We start from the raw sequence: 16528 nt of genomic DNA, 5'->3' as shown, positions 1-16528 counted from the left end.
GATCTGGAGGCATAATCGGAGTAATCAGACGAAAAGAAGCCGTGACAAAACACGATCTTATCAAACATGAGAAAGAAAATATAACATACGTTTTGAGACGGTTTTGTGGCCTTAATGAAGACGACGAATATGCTCTTCATCATGAGTTTTCGAAGTCTTTAACAATTCAAGAACAGCAAAATATTTCAGAGATGATAACTCTTGTGCTTGAGAGAGGAAATCCCTTTTCGAAAGTTGATAGTTGTGGAATTTCTAATATTATAAATGGAACAAAAATTGATCAAGTAATAGCTGAAAACTTACTCTCTATACAAGGAAAAGGAGATACTAGCTACAAAAACTTCCTTCAAGAAAGGCTTATTGACAAATCCAAAGGTATTTTAGATCCCATACATAAACAATTTCCAAAGACAAAGAAATACATATCTACAACCGAGACGGCATTCCAAGAAACAAATAATGCTATTCGGTTCATAGAAGTAGCATGTTCAAGAAATTTCGATATTGAGACAGTAAGGAATACGAGCTTACATCTACATCGTATTATCTAACAGATGATGGGTTCTTAAAGAAAGCAGATAAAGCACAACTCAGCAAAGAACTTGAAAAACACTTTTTAAATAAGAATGATGTAGGTAGTCATCTACCAACGCAGGAAACGAGAGCAGCAATGGTGATTGACTTTATGGTGTACGCGCGAAAAGTCTATGTCAAACGACTTATGTGTAAGACGTTTGGAGACTACTTTGACTATTTGTGGGAAATATTTTTAAAACTCTCCGAAGGTTGTTTGCGCACTGACATAGTGTTTGACTTGTATCAAGATAAAAGTATCAAAAAGTGGGAGCGACTGAGGCGACAAAAAAATGTTGATCCTATTGATGTGATTCCTAGTAACCTAAATACACCCCTTCCTGTCAACATGGATATTTTTTGGGTTTCAAGCCAGAACAAAGCACGTTTGCAAGAACTCTTCATTGAGTGGATTGTCGATCAAGGAAATTCTATAAAATCTTTGTATTTGGGAGGAGGTCACAAACATAACCCAAAGCTATGCCTGAAATTAACCGAAGGATCTGTTAGTTTGGTACCAGATCTTTGCTGTGAATGTGAAGAAGCTGATAATAGAATCATGAAACACATCCAACACATGGTCGAAACTGATTCCATTGAAAGAGTTATGATTGCCTCAGCAGATACAGATGTTATGGGTTGGGTAAGGTTGTGGCAAGTAAGGTTGGGACAAAACTTATGGCACTTAAAACAGCAATGACATCAGGAACCCTGTTGAACAATTTTGGGGTTCCTCCCTTGGATGAAGGAATGATACAAAATGCCGAGCTTTTTATCGCAAAAGTACTTGGTTCATCAAAAACAAACTGTGATATGGTACGATTTGAACAATACCACAAAGCAAAAGCTATCAACTTTTCTCAACTATGTCCACCATCATCAACGATAGTCTTTCATATACAGCGTACATATCTTCAGTGCTACATATGGATGACTGTGCTGGATGAAGCCCAACCACTGAATCCACTAGAGTATGGTTACATAGAAGAAGCAGGATATCTTAAGCCAATAATAACGACTGGATATTTCAGACCTGAATTTGTCTCTCCTTGTATGTGCAAGACATGTACAAAAGTTAATGTTTGTCCTTGCAGAGTGAAGCAAATACCGTGTTGTCCATTCTGTAAATGTAAAGTGAAGAACATGTGTGTGTAAATGTGGGATAAAAGTGTCAGTTTATCAGACATTTGTGGACTGTTATGTAAGAATAATAATAAATTGCTGTTTGAAAATATCACTTGATATCAAATTTGGAACACATTTCTTAATTACGAAACATGAAATGTTACGATTTTTAAAAAATCTATGTCTTCACTTGTGAATTAAACATTAGGTATTAATGTTTAGTGAATTTCTAGTAGTTCCACTTCTATCTTTTAGTGTTTCCACATCATTAAAGAAAAATATTCCGTGTGAATTTTATATTTATTTCCCTTATACTTCCTTGTCATTAGTTATAATGGCACATATGTTAGATTAATCCACACCATTTATTACTCTAATAAAACAAATTATAAAACGAAATATTATATGTACCTCTGCGGCAATTACAGTCTGAGCTGGAGGCCTTTCTATGTGACAAAAGTACTTTCATTAAATCCAAAAATTGTTAGAGCGACCAAAATCATAAAATACAAAATATTTTATTATTCCTCTGCTAGTGAACCAATCAAGACAAAACTTTCAGCATATATTTATCACATTACAGAAAATGTATGTAATTTTTCTTTCTCGCCTAGAACCCAGCGTTGCCATATAACAATAACAAAAATCGGTAAAAGGGAAAATTTTGAGGAAAATTTTCAAAATTTCCCTCCTTTACTTCCCTCTTGTGTGTATTACTGACAAGTGAATAACGTCACCTAAAAGCCTATACTATTGCAAATCGAACGAGGTATAACTGATAACTTTGCGACAATTACAGCTTGTGCTAGATGTATTTAAGAAAAATGTAGTGAATACGAAAGGAATATTCAAGATGGCGGTCATTGCGCAATAATGACCATGATTCAGAACATGTGACCAATTTTTTTAAGAACACTAAAGATAGTAGAACTCGGTAAAACAAACAAACCTTCTGGCTCTCAAACTCCCAACAGGACTCTCCTAGCTGCTAGACTATGCTCCTGTTGCTCCCTCTCCAGATCCTTAACCCTTAACAACTGTGGTGAAAAAAAAATTGTTACACTTACACTCCGGTGGGGTCTGACAGACCCCAATTATTTCTTTCGCGATTATTGACTTTGTGAAGTTTTTTTTCTTTTTTTTTAATTCCACAGTTAAGTTGAAATGAAATATTTAAGTTTCACTTCCCACAGTTATGCCGGCTAGGCTATAGGAGACGGTGATGATGAGAATTGAAGGACATGGTAGGATGAAGAAAGTGGGAAGAAACGGGAGAACTCCGAGAAAACCCACGCTCACGGTGTTTGTCCACCACAAAGTTTACTTGGCGTGAGCTGGGATCGAACCAAGAACCCCACCACCAGAGGTGAACACTCTACAACTGACCCACCGCGAGCTAAGTTAGTGTTTTTTCTGATTCTTTCTAGCATTTATAAAGTTACGAATAAACGTGAGTTCGTTCAACGATTAAATGCAAATATGCTGTGAAGTTACTAGTGTCAAGTTGAGGAACGTGAAGCTGGATATATATATATATATATATATATATATATATACCAAATTTTGCGCCCCCTTTACTTCGGCTCCCGGGTACGTCGCCCCGCTCGCACCCCCCACGGCACGGTACTGCTCTGATGGAGTATCTCAGATCCCAAACAAGTCATACTGCGAAAAGCCACAGTACTTGCCTTTTGTTCCTGTTTATACAGAGTTCCTGTTTGTCCAAAGTGGCCCAAATGTAGGTATACAGTTCCGTACTGATTGGTCATGACATTTTATATCATTTACTAGTTATTCATACAGGTATTGACTTAGTTTCTTCCTTATCTGTTCTTAATTTATTTTTCACTTATACCTTAAGCCCGGAATAAACCAAAGCAAATAAATGCATGGTCTTAATAAATTAAAATGTCGTACTTGATCGATGCTGGTCTGTATACCTACTTTAGGGCCACTCAGTACAATGATAGTAACGACAAAATATTAAGGGTAAACAAGAAACCAGTGTCATCTGTGGAGCACTTTTAAATTTAGAGCAGAACGTATGAGACCCCACCAGAGTAGTTAAAGGTTAATTTTGTTTCTGTGTATCCTGTATACAAAAATGATATAGGCACATAATATGTTAGAAGCAATCGTGTACAATTCTAGTGTCATGATATCTACCTGGGATCGAACCTACAACTTCTGGTTAGAAGGTAATGCTAACCAAAGTCGAATTTTGCTACTTTTTTCAGCGTTGTCCTCTTCTGTCTGTCTCGCACTGCTGGCAACTCTGAATATGTGCATGCACGAGAGGCCTAAACCGGTTTCTGTTGAAGTTTTACCATAATAATTTATTTGATGGCGTAGTGCATCTTTGTAATTGTAATTTTTCTGTTATGACCTATTACGTAATTTTAACATACTTTGCAAGTTCCATTAAAATATTTTTTTAAAAATAAATATCTTATAGATGAGAACTTCATATGCCTGTACTGACATAAGCTAAAATAGCCACCATAAATTTTGAAGCTTAATTTTATTTACACTGAAACGCCTCTTAACGAACATTTCTTTAACCCAGAACAACCCCCTCGTTAGTGTGCCCACAAGACCACAAATAAAGTTTTCTTGTGTCGTGTCGTAAATTTTATACAAGTATCGTCTCGATTCTCGGAAAGTTTATGTCGTCTCTTTCCTTAAGACGCTATGACCAGCAGAAAATTTGTGGGGAAAACGCAAAAACCCACCAAAATTCGAGAACAAAATATCGTAGGTTTTCATCACTACACTAGCACAGCATTTTTCAACTGCTGTATCTCGAGACATTGGTGTGTCGCGAATATACGTATCTCAGGTGTGTCGTGAAATTTTTAATCTAATATTTCTCAAGGTAATATTTCTTTCTCATATTCCTGCTTAAGAGTCATGAGTTTCTCTTATGTTAATATGTTTCTATTCAAGGATCTTACTTAATTTGCTTGAGATTTTTGTCTCATAATTGTTCCATAACGAAAAAAAGAAGGGATTGTATGTATTTTTATGTGTTTGATTTTTTGCATCTAGAGAAAAATCATATGCAGGGGTGTCGCAAAAGTTTGAAGCGTTATTTTGGTCCGCCTCAAAGGAGGAAAAAAATGGTTGAGAAACGCTGCACTAGCAAGATGAGATTGCACAGTATGATTAATAAAATATAGCCTAATATTATGTTTAATTCAGAAACTCTATTTTTTGTTCAAGTATAGCCTTCTCCAAAAAAAAAAAAAAAAAAATATATGTATCAATCGATTGTTCACATTGGCCAGAACAAAATGAAATCCTTGCGAATCAACTCTTATGCGTAGTTTTCGAGAAAATAGAACTTTTATGGCACTTGGAAGTATGTCATTCGTTCAGAATAATAATAATAATAATAGGGTATAATTGATATTTTGTGCTGGAACAGATTGTGCAGATTATATTTACTGTTGTTCGTGTCCCGCTAATGGTGACACACATACTCCTAACTGTGACACACGGAATGCTAAGAATGACGCACGTACTGCTAACATTGAAACACACAGTGGCGTCCCTTCATATTTCGCTTAAGGAGGGGAAGCAAGACTCCACAATCGATATGTGTAAAGTTTTACGTTTTTCATTACTACAGTACTTGTATTATTGATCAAGATATATATGTATACTTCAAACCTTTGCCCCCTAACGGACGACCCTCAACACACATATTAAAAATGATTCATAGTACTTGTAATAATCAGAAAATGAAATGAAATCTTTGAGTTTTACGTCTCACGATTATGCCGAATAGGCTAGAGTAAACGGTGATGATGAGAAATGAATGAAATGATGGAATGAAGAAAATGGGAGGTAACGGAAGAACCCCGAGAAAACCCAAGCACACGGTGGTTGTGCACCATAAAGCTCACTTGGCGCGAGCTGGGATCGAACCAAGGTCCCATGCAACAGAGGTGAACGCTCTACCACTGAGCCACCGCAGCCCCCAATTGTAATAATTAGATCGTATGTAACTAATTGAAATTTTGGAATAATATATTATGTGAATAATACAGTATATGAGAGGGTTAAATTTACAGTAGTGTAGTCACATTTTCTTTGTGAAGAAAACACCTGCTTCTTTTATCACTATAACTTAAACTGTCATCTGTTGGCAGTTGAATGAAACTCTGATTTACGTTTTGTGTTAAGAGATCGACTTATTTAGATCTGGTTTCTGTGTAAGTCTTTCATTTTGTGAAAATGCCTTACACCACTGTAATTTTAACCTGTCCATATTTATCAGTTAATCAATACAACTTCAAAATCGAGAACCAAATGTTTCTTTTTCTCATGAAATGAACACAGTACTTACCATCTACGTCATACATCACTAGAAAGCAGAAAAAGTAGCACGTGGATGTACAGACGTACCACAAATCAGTTTGAAAATTACTTGACACAGCAGGAATAGTTCCAGAAACTATCACTAGGAGAACGGACTGATAATAGTTTTCGCTGTTCGTTGTCTAGTCACCTAAAAGAACTTCCTAGAACTTGATCTTATAAGTATCTCTAATAGATGCGTAACAGACAATCTCTCTAAGTGTCTTATAAGTGTTTCTCATACCAAGAAATCAAAAATGGAATAATAGTACAAAAAGAACGATATACGCATTTATGAACGCAGACGAAAATATGGTTTTTTTAAAAAAAAATCAAAACATCTTACGCAATCTTTGGTAAAGAAAAGTGTTTATGTTCACAATATATGTCGTTTTAGAAGGGAATAAATGAAGATAACGGCATATTAACATCTTTCTAACAATTAATCTACGTCAATGTTCGTTCTGTACTATCTTCAGCATCATAATATAATGTAGCATTTCGGATCTTTCATTCTGTAATTGAATAAGTCGTAATACTGGTAAACACTTCGAATGAACACACACAAAAAAGGTACTAGTAACGGCGAGTCAAGGTGATACAACTGAGAAAACGTCCTTCTTTTCTTATTTGCGTCGTTGTTTGGTTAATGCGGGGTGTCTCAAAAGTTTAAAAATGATGCATTTATTTTCATAGGCACCGACTTGAAGAAAATATAGGGGGACCCATACAATGAATAAATATCATAATCATATTCAGCCGTTTTCTATCAACTGCATCATGGACCCCCCCCCCCCCCAGCAGACTTTGTTTTGCGCATTGATCTTGACTTTTCATATCAGTGCTGCCACAGTGTTGTTTGAAGTTCCGTGTTCTATTAAACACCGTTTTGAAAACGGCGTTTTCTATCGAATAAGAAGGCTGTTCCTAATGTTTAACTAAAGGCACGACGAAGCTTACGAGAGAAACTCTTGCTCCTCTTTGTTAATTCTTCCTCAACTGGATTATATTGGGGGGTCAAGGACCCCACCTTTAAATATTGGGGGGCCAAAAGTGTCCTGCCCCCCAAAGTCGGCGCCTATGTTTATTTCCTATATTCCAGGTAGAGAAGGTTCGGCTAGAAAGAATAGATTGACGTCGTACTGCTTTGCCAGAGCTCTTCTATTTCAACTGTGCCCCTTTTGGCACTGCAGTCAATGTGCTTTCCCGTACCTCCCTCAAAAGAGGAGGAGAAGTTGTTGCGGCCGAGATCTTTCAATTGTTAGATGCGGAAACGTTGCCAAAATGAATTATTTCACGGACTTCGCTGTCCTCTATCTTGTTAGCCATTCTAAGTAGCCTAGGATCAGGGCCGTGCCTTGGGGGAGGGGAACGAGCGGGGCGACGGTCCCGGGTGCCGAAGTAAGGGGGCGAAAAATTCGGGAGAAAAAAGGAAAAGATATGAAAAAATGCTTGGAATATATGTATGGAAGCGCCGTCGTATACTCTCGCCCCGGGCGCTGATTTTCCAAGACACGGAACTGCCTACGATCTTTACTCGTCAAGACCAAGCGATTGAATGACAAATTGGCAACACAGCGGAGGTCATTCACTTCTTTTCCGTAAGCAACGGGAGGGTTTTGCTCCGTAGGAAGGTGGCGGGGGTGGGGCCGAAGTATGTTTCACATATTTTCCGAGAGCACACTTGAAATACAGAGACTCTAGTAGCCTGTCAAAAGTAAATTAACATGTTGGATTTTGGAGTCAAGGTCCCCTCTTCTCCCCCAAGTTCGTGGTACAGTCAGGGCCGTGCCGTGGAAAATCAGCGCCCGGGAAGTATACGACGGCGCCCCCATACATATATTCCAAGCAATTTTTCCTATCTTTTTTTCCTTTTTTCTCCCGAATTTTTTGTCCCCCTTCCTTCGGCACCCGGGGCGCTCGCCCCGCTGGCCACTCACTACGGCACGGCCCTGGGTACACTATCTAAAAATTTTCCTTATATATATTCCTCATAAATGTAATGCGTGCTTTAAAACATGTAACGGAATTGGAAAAAAAAAAGAGACTTTAAGTTTGTGAGCATCTAGATTGAAGTAAGAAAGTGGAATAAGTAGTTATCAGTTTAGTCGCTAGAGGTAGGCAGTGATAGATGCTTTCTATACGCATCAAAGACATAGTGACATCTAGTGGCAAAAGTTGGAACTAGCTGAACCGATGTGAGAGTACTCAACCCAAGGTTACTAGAAGGAAAGGTTGGGCTATACGCTCAGACGCTTCGCTCCTCGTTTTGCGTGACGTCACCAGCGAGGAGCAGCAAGTAGGTATAGAGGTATACGAAGCAGCCAGAATGTCTTTTTTCTTTCTTTATGCATAACATTTTCGCTGTCACAACATTCTCCTACACAAACTACAAATAAATAAATAAATAAATAATAAGCCAGCAATAAATAGAACATCTTAACGCAATTTATATTATGGAAAATTAACGATGTACCTGTGTTGCATGATCATTTATTTATTTTTTTGATGAGATAGATAATTGTTGAATTATAATTACATTTTAAATGTATTTATATCTGAAATATTGCTGTGAATGTATTCAAGCAAAGTTGCAGATAAATATGTGTTTTACCAGGGCGATCTCTGAAATTTCCGGGTCCTAGAGTTAAAGTAATTGCGGAACCAATGTTAAGGTGATTCCATTCCCGCCATGAATAGATTACTTTGTGATTACTGATAGGAATATCTTAATAAATACTTAAAACCGTGGATAATAATAATAATAATAATAATAATAATAATAATAATAATAATAATAATAATAATAATAATAGATCGTCGATGCATTCAGTTGCGGAAGCCCTTTGATGCCTAGCAATTTATTTTGTTCAATATACGGCACTCAGGTTTAAAGTTTAAAATTGCCAATTCATATCTTCTCCATATGATTATTAAAACGGAACCCATTCCTGTTAAACATCATGTCGAGTATCCACCACAGATTATATTTAATGTACCCATTGTTGACGCTATGATTGCACTTCGTGACATTTACAGTACACAGTCCGGAAAAACGTATTTGGTTTATATCTAAATATTTGTATGCTAACTAATGTTACGAATCAAGACGAGACGAGAAATTAGGTTTTCTCATCTTGTAGAATCGATTTTCGAAAAAGGCCCTTTTCGTCTGGCCTCAAAGTTTCTCTAGCCTCTTGCATAAATTTGTGTATAAAATTTGTCCTGACTTCCTAAAGTCACGAGAGATTGACGAAGGATGAGATATAACAACAGTTAAACCATATTTATTATTAAAGGATATTGTGTAATGACTTGTATATCTTTGAATGCTCTTCATTGTGTTCTTACAATCACTTTATCAATTTATAGTTTTTTTTTTTTAATGATGAACCATGCAACACTAAACCAGTGTTTAAGGTCTAATACTTGGGTGAACTCGTGTTGCCAATGAGACTCGTGAAGTTTCTCATCTTGCCTCGAAAACGAGACGAGAACTCCCATATTTTTAAATTTAAAAGAATTTAAAAGATTCTTCTTGTCTCGAATTGCAGACGAGACGAGACATTTCTCGCCTCGACCTCGTCTCGTGGACAACACTAATCTCAACAATGAATTAGAAATAGTTAACCTGCTAGTTTTCCTGAACGGTCAAACTCTTCCATTCTGTGGTTCAAGGCGTGTGGCAATCGCCCCACCTCTTCTACCCACACGACGTCCCGGAGTTTTACTCTGATTTCTAACTCAAATAAACATCTAGACGACCAAAAAGCAGAAAAAATATCGAAAAATGATTTTAAATTATGAACTTCATGCATACATAGAAATTTATGAAAATGAATAAGGAAAATAAACTTACTTTATTTTACTTTGAAATTGGGAAATCGGCTCCTCCTAGTAAAATTTTCTTCGGGTGCCTATTATCCTGACTGAGGACCTTTGTCTTTTCTTCACTATTTTGGCATGGAGGGACTAAAACTAGTGCAAATCATAGGCGTATACATGCATAAAGAAATCGATTGCTTGTATAATTGATAATAGTTTAGAACAACTTTTAACTCTAAAAGAAACCGATGAAATATAAGTATCACTGTTAATATTAAACAAACTGAAAATAGTTTAAAAAATGTATCGGTAAATATCGATGTTTATTTGCCAATGCCGATACCGATACTCCCAAAAGTGGCTGATATTACCGATACCGATATATCGGTACATCTCTAATTCTATAATGTGTACACTTGGAGATGAAAGACAAATACACGTAAAAATACAAATGTACACACGTACTCAAGTTTACACTATCTTGCAATATTGCATGCCTATATAGACAAGCCCACGTAAAGAAATCTTCCGAGATATAGACCTTTTCCCTATTAAATAATATTCGTCCACTTACACCACTAGAAAAGAAAGCAACACAATTCAACATAGCAAAAACCCAAAATAAACAAAGAATTGTTTGTGGTCTTACTAGCAAATCTTCGCGCGCCAAGCAGACGACAAGCTCTAAGTTCCTCGCTGGTGACGTCACTGTGAAGAGAGCGTGAAAGTAGAGGTTCGGGACATAGGTTAAGAGCACCCCCTGTACTCAACCTTGTGTCAGGTACATTTGCTGACAGGAAGACGGAGTGAATGGAACAGTAGTATTGAACTTAAAAATGTGATTGAACATCGTTCCATTACATATCTTTCGATGTGGATTTCCAGAACAGGAGTTTCGTGGTATCGTAAGTTATAATTGTAATAGTCCATATTAGCATAGGATAATGAGTAATCTTTAATCATTCTTTTTGTGTTATTTTTCTTGTATTTTTTTCTTTCTTTTTTCATTCTTTTTCACATAGTTAACTTGACTGCTTGGTTTGATTGGGGATGCCTTATTATTTATGGCAATATGGGCTAGTGTATTGCGTATTAAGTGAGAATGGGAAAGTGATATTAATTACTTCTTTTGGACATTTAATTCTTATAAAATTAAAATTGAAACATAACTGTCAAACTCCGATGTTCATTAAAATGTAATGATAGTTCTGCATCGAAAGATCAACGTTTCTGACGACGAATTTGTTACGAGAATTTTTCATGGTTATTGTTATCTACGTTTAGTAATTCTGTTGTTGTTGAATTCATATATAATTTTTGTTAAAATAAATGTTATAGCAGAAACGTCCTTTTTGATATTGAAACTTAATCCAACCTACATCCAACACATATTGCAGCTGAATAACCGCATTGAACCTATTGGGATTTCCTCTAGTCTCTTTGAGGCCTCACGAGGAAGTAAAAATAAAAGATTGGGGTGTACCCCCCGCAAAAATTAATTTTGTTACAAGCTTCCTGTCAGCAAATGTCGGTTATTGCTGTGTTGGATCGTATCCCGGTATTGTTACATGTGTTGGTTTGTGTTCCAGTGTAATATTTGAATATTGGTTCGGATCAAGATAGCGCAGTAATCTGTTGTAAGGAATATTCGTTCCAATATACGTAGTATATGTAAATGGTTCTACTGTGTTATAGAATTAATAAATTTAGTGTGTTGTACGGGGTAGCTTATGACCATTTTCGGCCTATCAATTAGAAATTATATTTTTCAAAAAAAATCAGAATCATGAATTTTGCCGCTCGTTTTGGAAGAGAGTTCACAGGTTGGTCTCCTGTGTGTAATCCACCAGGGGGTAACGAGGTTCCCGTTGGTTCTCTGGTGCAAATTGACGATGTGCCCACCGCAGGAGCCAGGGGGGCCCAGAATCGGGATGTTTCTGATTTGTTGGACTTCGCTGGCTGTGCGGTGCCACAAGTTCGTCCTTATCGTGGGTTGAATAAACCACCTATCACATGTAATTTCACAAAAATATTCTCAGAAAGCATTTATAAATCTATTGAGATGCAAATTAGCGAACTACCTCTTGTGAATGAAAATAGTGGTATTCTTTTATGTCAGTTCTTGTTGAAGGTAAACGAAATGATCGAAATGAAGGTTGCATCTTCCGAAGCAGTTTCAGTAGCTAGTTTAAGTAAATGTAAGAACCAAATGTTTGAAGAGATGCAGCGTTTACTTAATATAACGACTGATTGGAAGTATATTTCTGAATGTATTTTGGAAAAATTTATCTCACCTTTAGTTCGTACGGAATTTTATAATAGTAAGATGTTTAGAGTTATGAAAGAGCATGAATCCCTTCAAAATTTTCTTCGTGAAAAAATATCAGTGTTGCAACTATTGAATATGGAAATGTCAGATGTAGAATTTTGTCACACGGTCTCAAACTTAATCAAACCTGAGATTCGGGATTTATTATTGTTAACTGGTTTGCCTAATACTGTTCATGAATTTTTAGAATTTGCGGAAAGTTATGAGATGAATAGGCGATATGCCTTGGATTATCAGAAAACAGTAAAAAAATCAATATATTTCAAATACAGTGGTGCGTAACCTTACGAAACAAAATCGTGTTAGGTTCCCGGCGGGAGCTCATGTGGTTCGGATTCCACGTTAATCAGTAGGTCCACGTCTCATATAGCCTCGCTGCTGAAAGGGACGCTAAACTAAAAATCAACTCAACTCAAAATCGTGTTAGGAATTTTGGGGCAGGATTGGTTTGTAATGTATGTGGTAGTAGTAATCATGTTTGGAATCGATGTCCGTATAAAGGTAGTAACATTCGGGGAGACTCTAAGTATTTGAACAATGAAAATGAGAAACAATATCATCTTTTACAAATGATGGTTTCCATCTGTCGAACGCCTTATCCGGCTGTTATTGATACAGGCTCAACTCTGAATTTATGTGAACGAACAGTTTTTGAGGAAATAAGTATGAAATGTCGACCTAAAGTTAAACCTGTAAAGTATTCAGTGACTGTTTTTTTGTTTGAGTCTGTAAACATCGAAGAAATGGTTGAATTAAGATTTTTCGTGAACAATTCTTGTTTTAGTGCTTGGTTTGGAATTATTGATCACCCTAATTTGAAATTATTATTGGGAATTTCGTTTTTAAACGAAAATTTTGCTCATATTGACATTCGAAATAAAACTTTATTTTTTGAGAAACTCAACAAAGAAGTAAATTGACTGAATTTAATCAACATGATTCTCATCATTCGGATATATTTGTTGATTATCCTACAAAATTAAAACATTCTAGTGTAATTTATAGTGGGGTTAATAGACAGAACAGTAATACCGGATGTCGTCCTAGAGTATGTAATACGACCGCTTCACTTCAGAACTCTATACATTGCTTTCTTGGTGCAGATATGCAATGCCCGGACCAGGTAGGTTGTTCATCTTCTACTGGACGAGGTTGTCAAGTTGAAAACGATCAACGATTGGAGTTTAGTGGAAATGAGAGTAATGGTATTAGACATGGATCGCGTTCTATATCTATGCAGCGTAGCTCCTCAGCGGCAGCGTGTAGGGGAAGAGGTTTTCATAGGTCAGCTGGGAATATTGGTAATCGTCGTGCATCAGCGGTGCGTTTTCGTCAAGGGACTTCTGTTGTCAATTCATCCCGTCCATCAACAACATCGTGTGATGTGGGAAATAGATGCCCGTCTGTTCATCAGAGTAGTCACCATCCATCCATGATGTCAAGAGGTCTTGGAGTTTCAGAGGCGGAGCGTAATCTAGATGTCTCTCACCAGGCAAAAATAGTACCATCTAGGAATTTTAGACGACAGTCAACTATTTATCGAGGTCAGCGTCCGTCTGCGGTACGCAGTGGTCATGAGTCTTCAGTGGAGGTGAGCAGTCATGGTTTGTTGTGTCAACCGTCAACATCTGATGGGGGCGGATTTCAATTTACGGCATTGGATGAACGATCAGCGTTACATGATGGATATCATTCAGCAGTGGCGGAGTTCAGTAGTGGTGTTAATACGCAGTCGCCTATCACACAGAGGTCAGAACATCCTGAGGAATCAGTTCCAATGAGTGATCGTCGATTTCCAGTGATGCGTAGTGACATTGATTTACCTGATCAGTCATTAAAACCCCCATTAACTAGTAACTATTCACAGTCAATTTTGCAGATAGATCGTTCAACTTCAGGTGTGGAGAGCAATGGTGGTGGTCCTAATCGATCTTCCCTTGGCCAATCAACATCGGGTGTGAGCAGAGAGATGGTATCCGGTCAGCGTCAGCGTGCCAGATCTAGGTGGAGAAGGGGAAGTTCTAGCCGAACCAATGTTGAGACAAACGTTCATATACCACGGCGTTCTTCATTTAGGCAGATGGATTCGGGAGATTTTTCCAGAGAGGTCCAGTTTGTGGATGAAGTTCCAGCTGGGGTCAGTGTTGACAATCCCACCAGATCAGAATTCCAGAATTCTCCCAATGAGTTGGAAGAAAATGGAAAAGGTAATGTTGATTTCTCTGTTGATATCATTTCTCCAAATTTAATACCTTATGTTGAAAAATTGTTTAATGAATTTAAAGATGTCATAACCGATGATTTAGGTATGATAAAGGATTATCAACATAAGATAATATTAACTGATACTACACCGTGTATTACACAGCCTTATCCTGTTCCCAAACATAAATTGAAAGATATGGATAAATTTATCGATTCTTTAATAGAAAAAGGGGTTGTTGAAGAGATTAAAATCCCTTATATCTCACCTTATATCTCACCCTGCTTCATGATTTCAAATAAAGATAAATCGCCGAGGTTAGTAGTCAATTTCTCAGAAATCAACAAGCGTGTGTTAATGACAGGATTTCCGAGTCCTCACGCAGAATCTATCATAGCTAACATTGGGAGACATCGTTATTTTAGCTGTTTTGACGTAAAATTTAGCTATTATCAAATAGAACTTCATCCTAGCTCTCGGCCCATAACAGCTTTTGCTACCCCAACTAGATTACTTCAGTTTCGCAAGATACCAATGGGATTAATATATCAGGCTTTGTATTGCCTAGCTTAATGCATAGAATGTTTAGGGACCTGGAAGGCGAATATTTAGACATATTTGTCGATGACATAATAGTTCATGCTGATAGTATTGAAAAACATAACGAGATTCTGGAAAAAGTTTTGCAAAGACTTCGAGAGAATGGTGTGACCATTTCCCCTCATAAAACTCGTTTGTGTAAACGAAAAATAAAATTTCTTGGTTATGAATTTTCTGAATAAAATATGTATATCGACAAAGAAAGAGTGAAGGTTATTAAACAACTTCCCAGGCCTAAAAATCGTAGAGCATTAGCGAAACTGTTGGGTTTTCTTTCATATTATTTGAGATTCTTGAAAGATTATGGAGAATTGTTAGGGCCTTTATACGAACTTAAGAGTCATAAAAATACATTTAAGTGGGGTAAAGAGGAAGATGAAATTTTAGATCAGATCAAGGAAGCTATAATAAATCATGTCATTTTGAAGGTCCCGGATTTTTCAAGTCCATTTGTAGTACATGTCGATTCATCTTGTCGATGTTATAGTGGAGTCCTTAGTCAGTATGATGATCAAGGGTTATTAAGGCCGGTGATGTTTGCTAGTAAGTTAATTCCAACAACTGATGGTCGAAGAATATCTTCGAACTTGAGATGAAATCTTTAATTTACTGTTTAGACAAGTTTGATATGTATCTGCATCATAATAAATTTACAGTATTTTGTGATAATGCCAGCTTGACATGGATTTTGAAAAATCATAAAAGACAAAGAAAATACGGCTCTATGATAGAAAAGATAAGTAAATATAATTTCAATATAATACATCTTAGGAGTAAAAAGAACTTTTTGGCTGATTATATCAGTCGTATGTATAGTTTTGTTGATTTCGAGCCTCCGGGCGATGATATTGTTGAGATTAATACTGTTAACGATCAAAATGTGCATTTATCTTTTATAAATTTTTGGAAATTGCCTCTTTTTAATAAACCTTTAGGAGAACTGCAAAGGATGGATCCAAAGCTGAAAGGTATAATTCAATCTATAGAAAATAAACATACAGTAGAACCATATCTTATCCAAAATAATATTTTGTTAAAAAGAACGAATGGCAAGGTATATGGTGGACTTCGGGCTGTAATTCCTGAAAGTATGAAAGAGAGTATCATTAAATTCTTCCATGAACAAATCGTCGGGGGTGGTCATGGTGGTCGGGCCAAGACCATCGCTAAAATTGCAAGCCGCTTTACTTGGGACAATTTATATCAAGATATTGCTCAATTTATTCAACGCTGTGATATTTGCCAGCGGATAAAAGATCGAAATATACCTCTTTATGGTACGTATTTTTCGAAAAAGGAAACTAAATCCAATGCTTGCTTGCATATTGACGTAATGGGTCCTTGGTTACCTAGTCATGGATATAAATATCTGCTAGTTGTCACGGATGCCTTTTCAAGGTTCGTTATTATTGAACCACTTAGAAAGATAACTTCTAAGATTATATGTGTCAAGTTGGATAAGATATTTTATATGTACGGATATCCAGCTCGATTATTGCATGATAATGCGA

At 36.8% G+C, this 16528-nt stretch overlaps 1 protein-coding gene and 1 long non-coding RNA gene across 3 annotated transcripts in view; one reads left to right on the top strand and one right to left on the bottom strand.

Moving 5' to 3' along the window:
• LOC145668913 (aquaporin AQPAn.G-like) overlaps window positions 1-16528 on the bottom strand; it is a 179553-nt gene that overhangs the window by 113021 nt on the left and 50004 nt on the right. The gene's annotated exons all lie outside the window — the stretch shown is intronic.
• The window catches only part of LOC145668914 (uncharacterized), a 165080-nt gene continuing 162796 nt past the window's right edge, over window positions 14245-16528 (top strand). For both annotated transcript variants that reach the window (XR_014128116.1, XR_014128117.1), the window contains exon 1: window positions 14245-14421. This is a non-coding gene — a long non-coding RNA (uncharacterized LOC145668914). The remainder of the gene's footprint in view (window positions 14422-16528) is intronic.

The sequence above is a fragment of the Thermobia domestica genome, chromosome 13 (assembly GCF_964235325.1).
Source record: "Thermobia domestica chromosome 13, izTheDome1.hap1.1, whole genome shotgun sequence".
Taxonomy (NCBI): Eukaryota; Metazoa; Arthropoda; class Insecta; order Zygentoma; family Lepismatidae; genus Thermobia; species Thermobia domestica.
The sequence above is the reverse complement of the archived record's forward strand: the minus strand, read 5'-3'. Positions and strand labels throughout refer to the sequence as shown.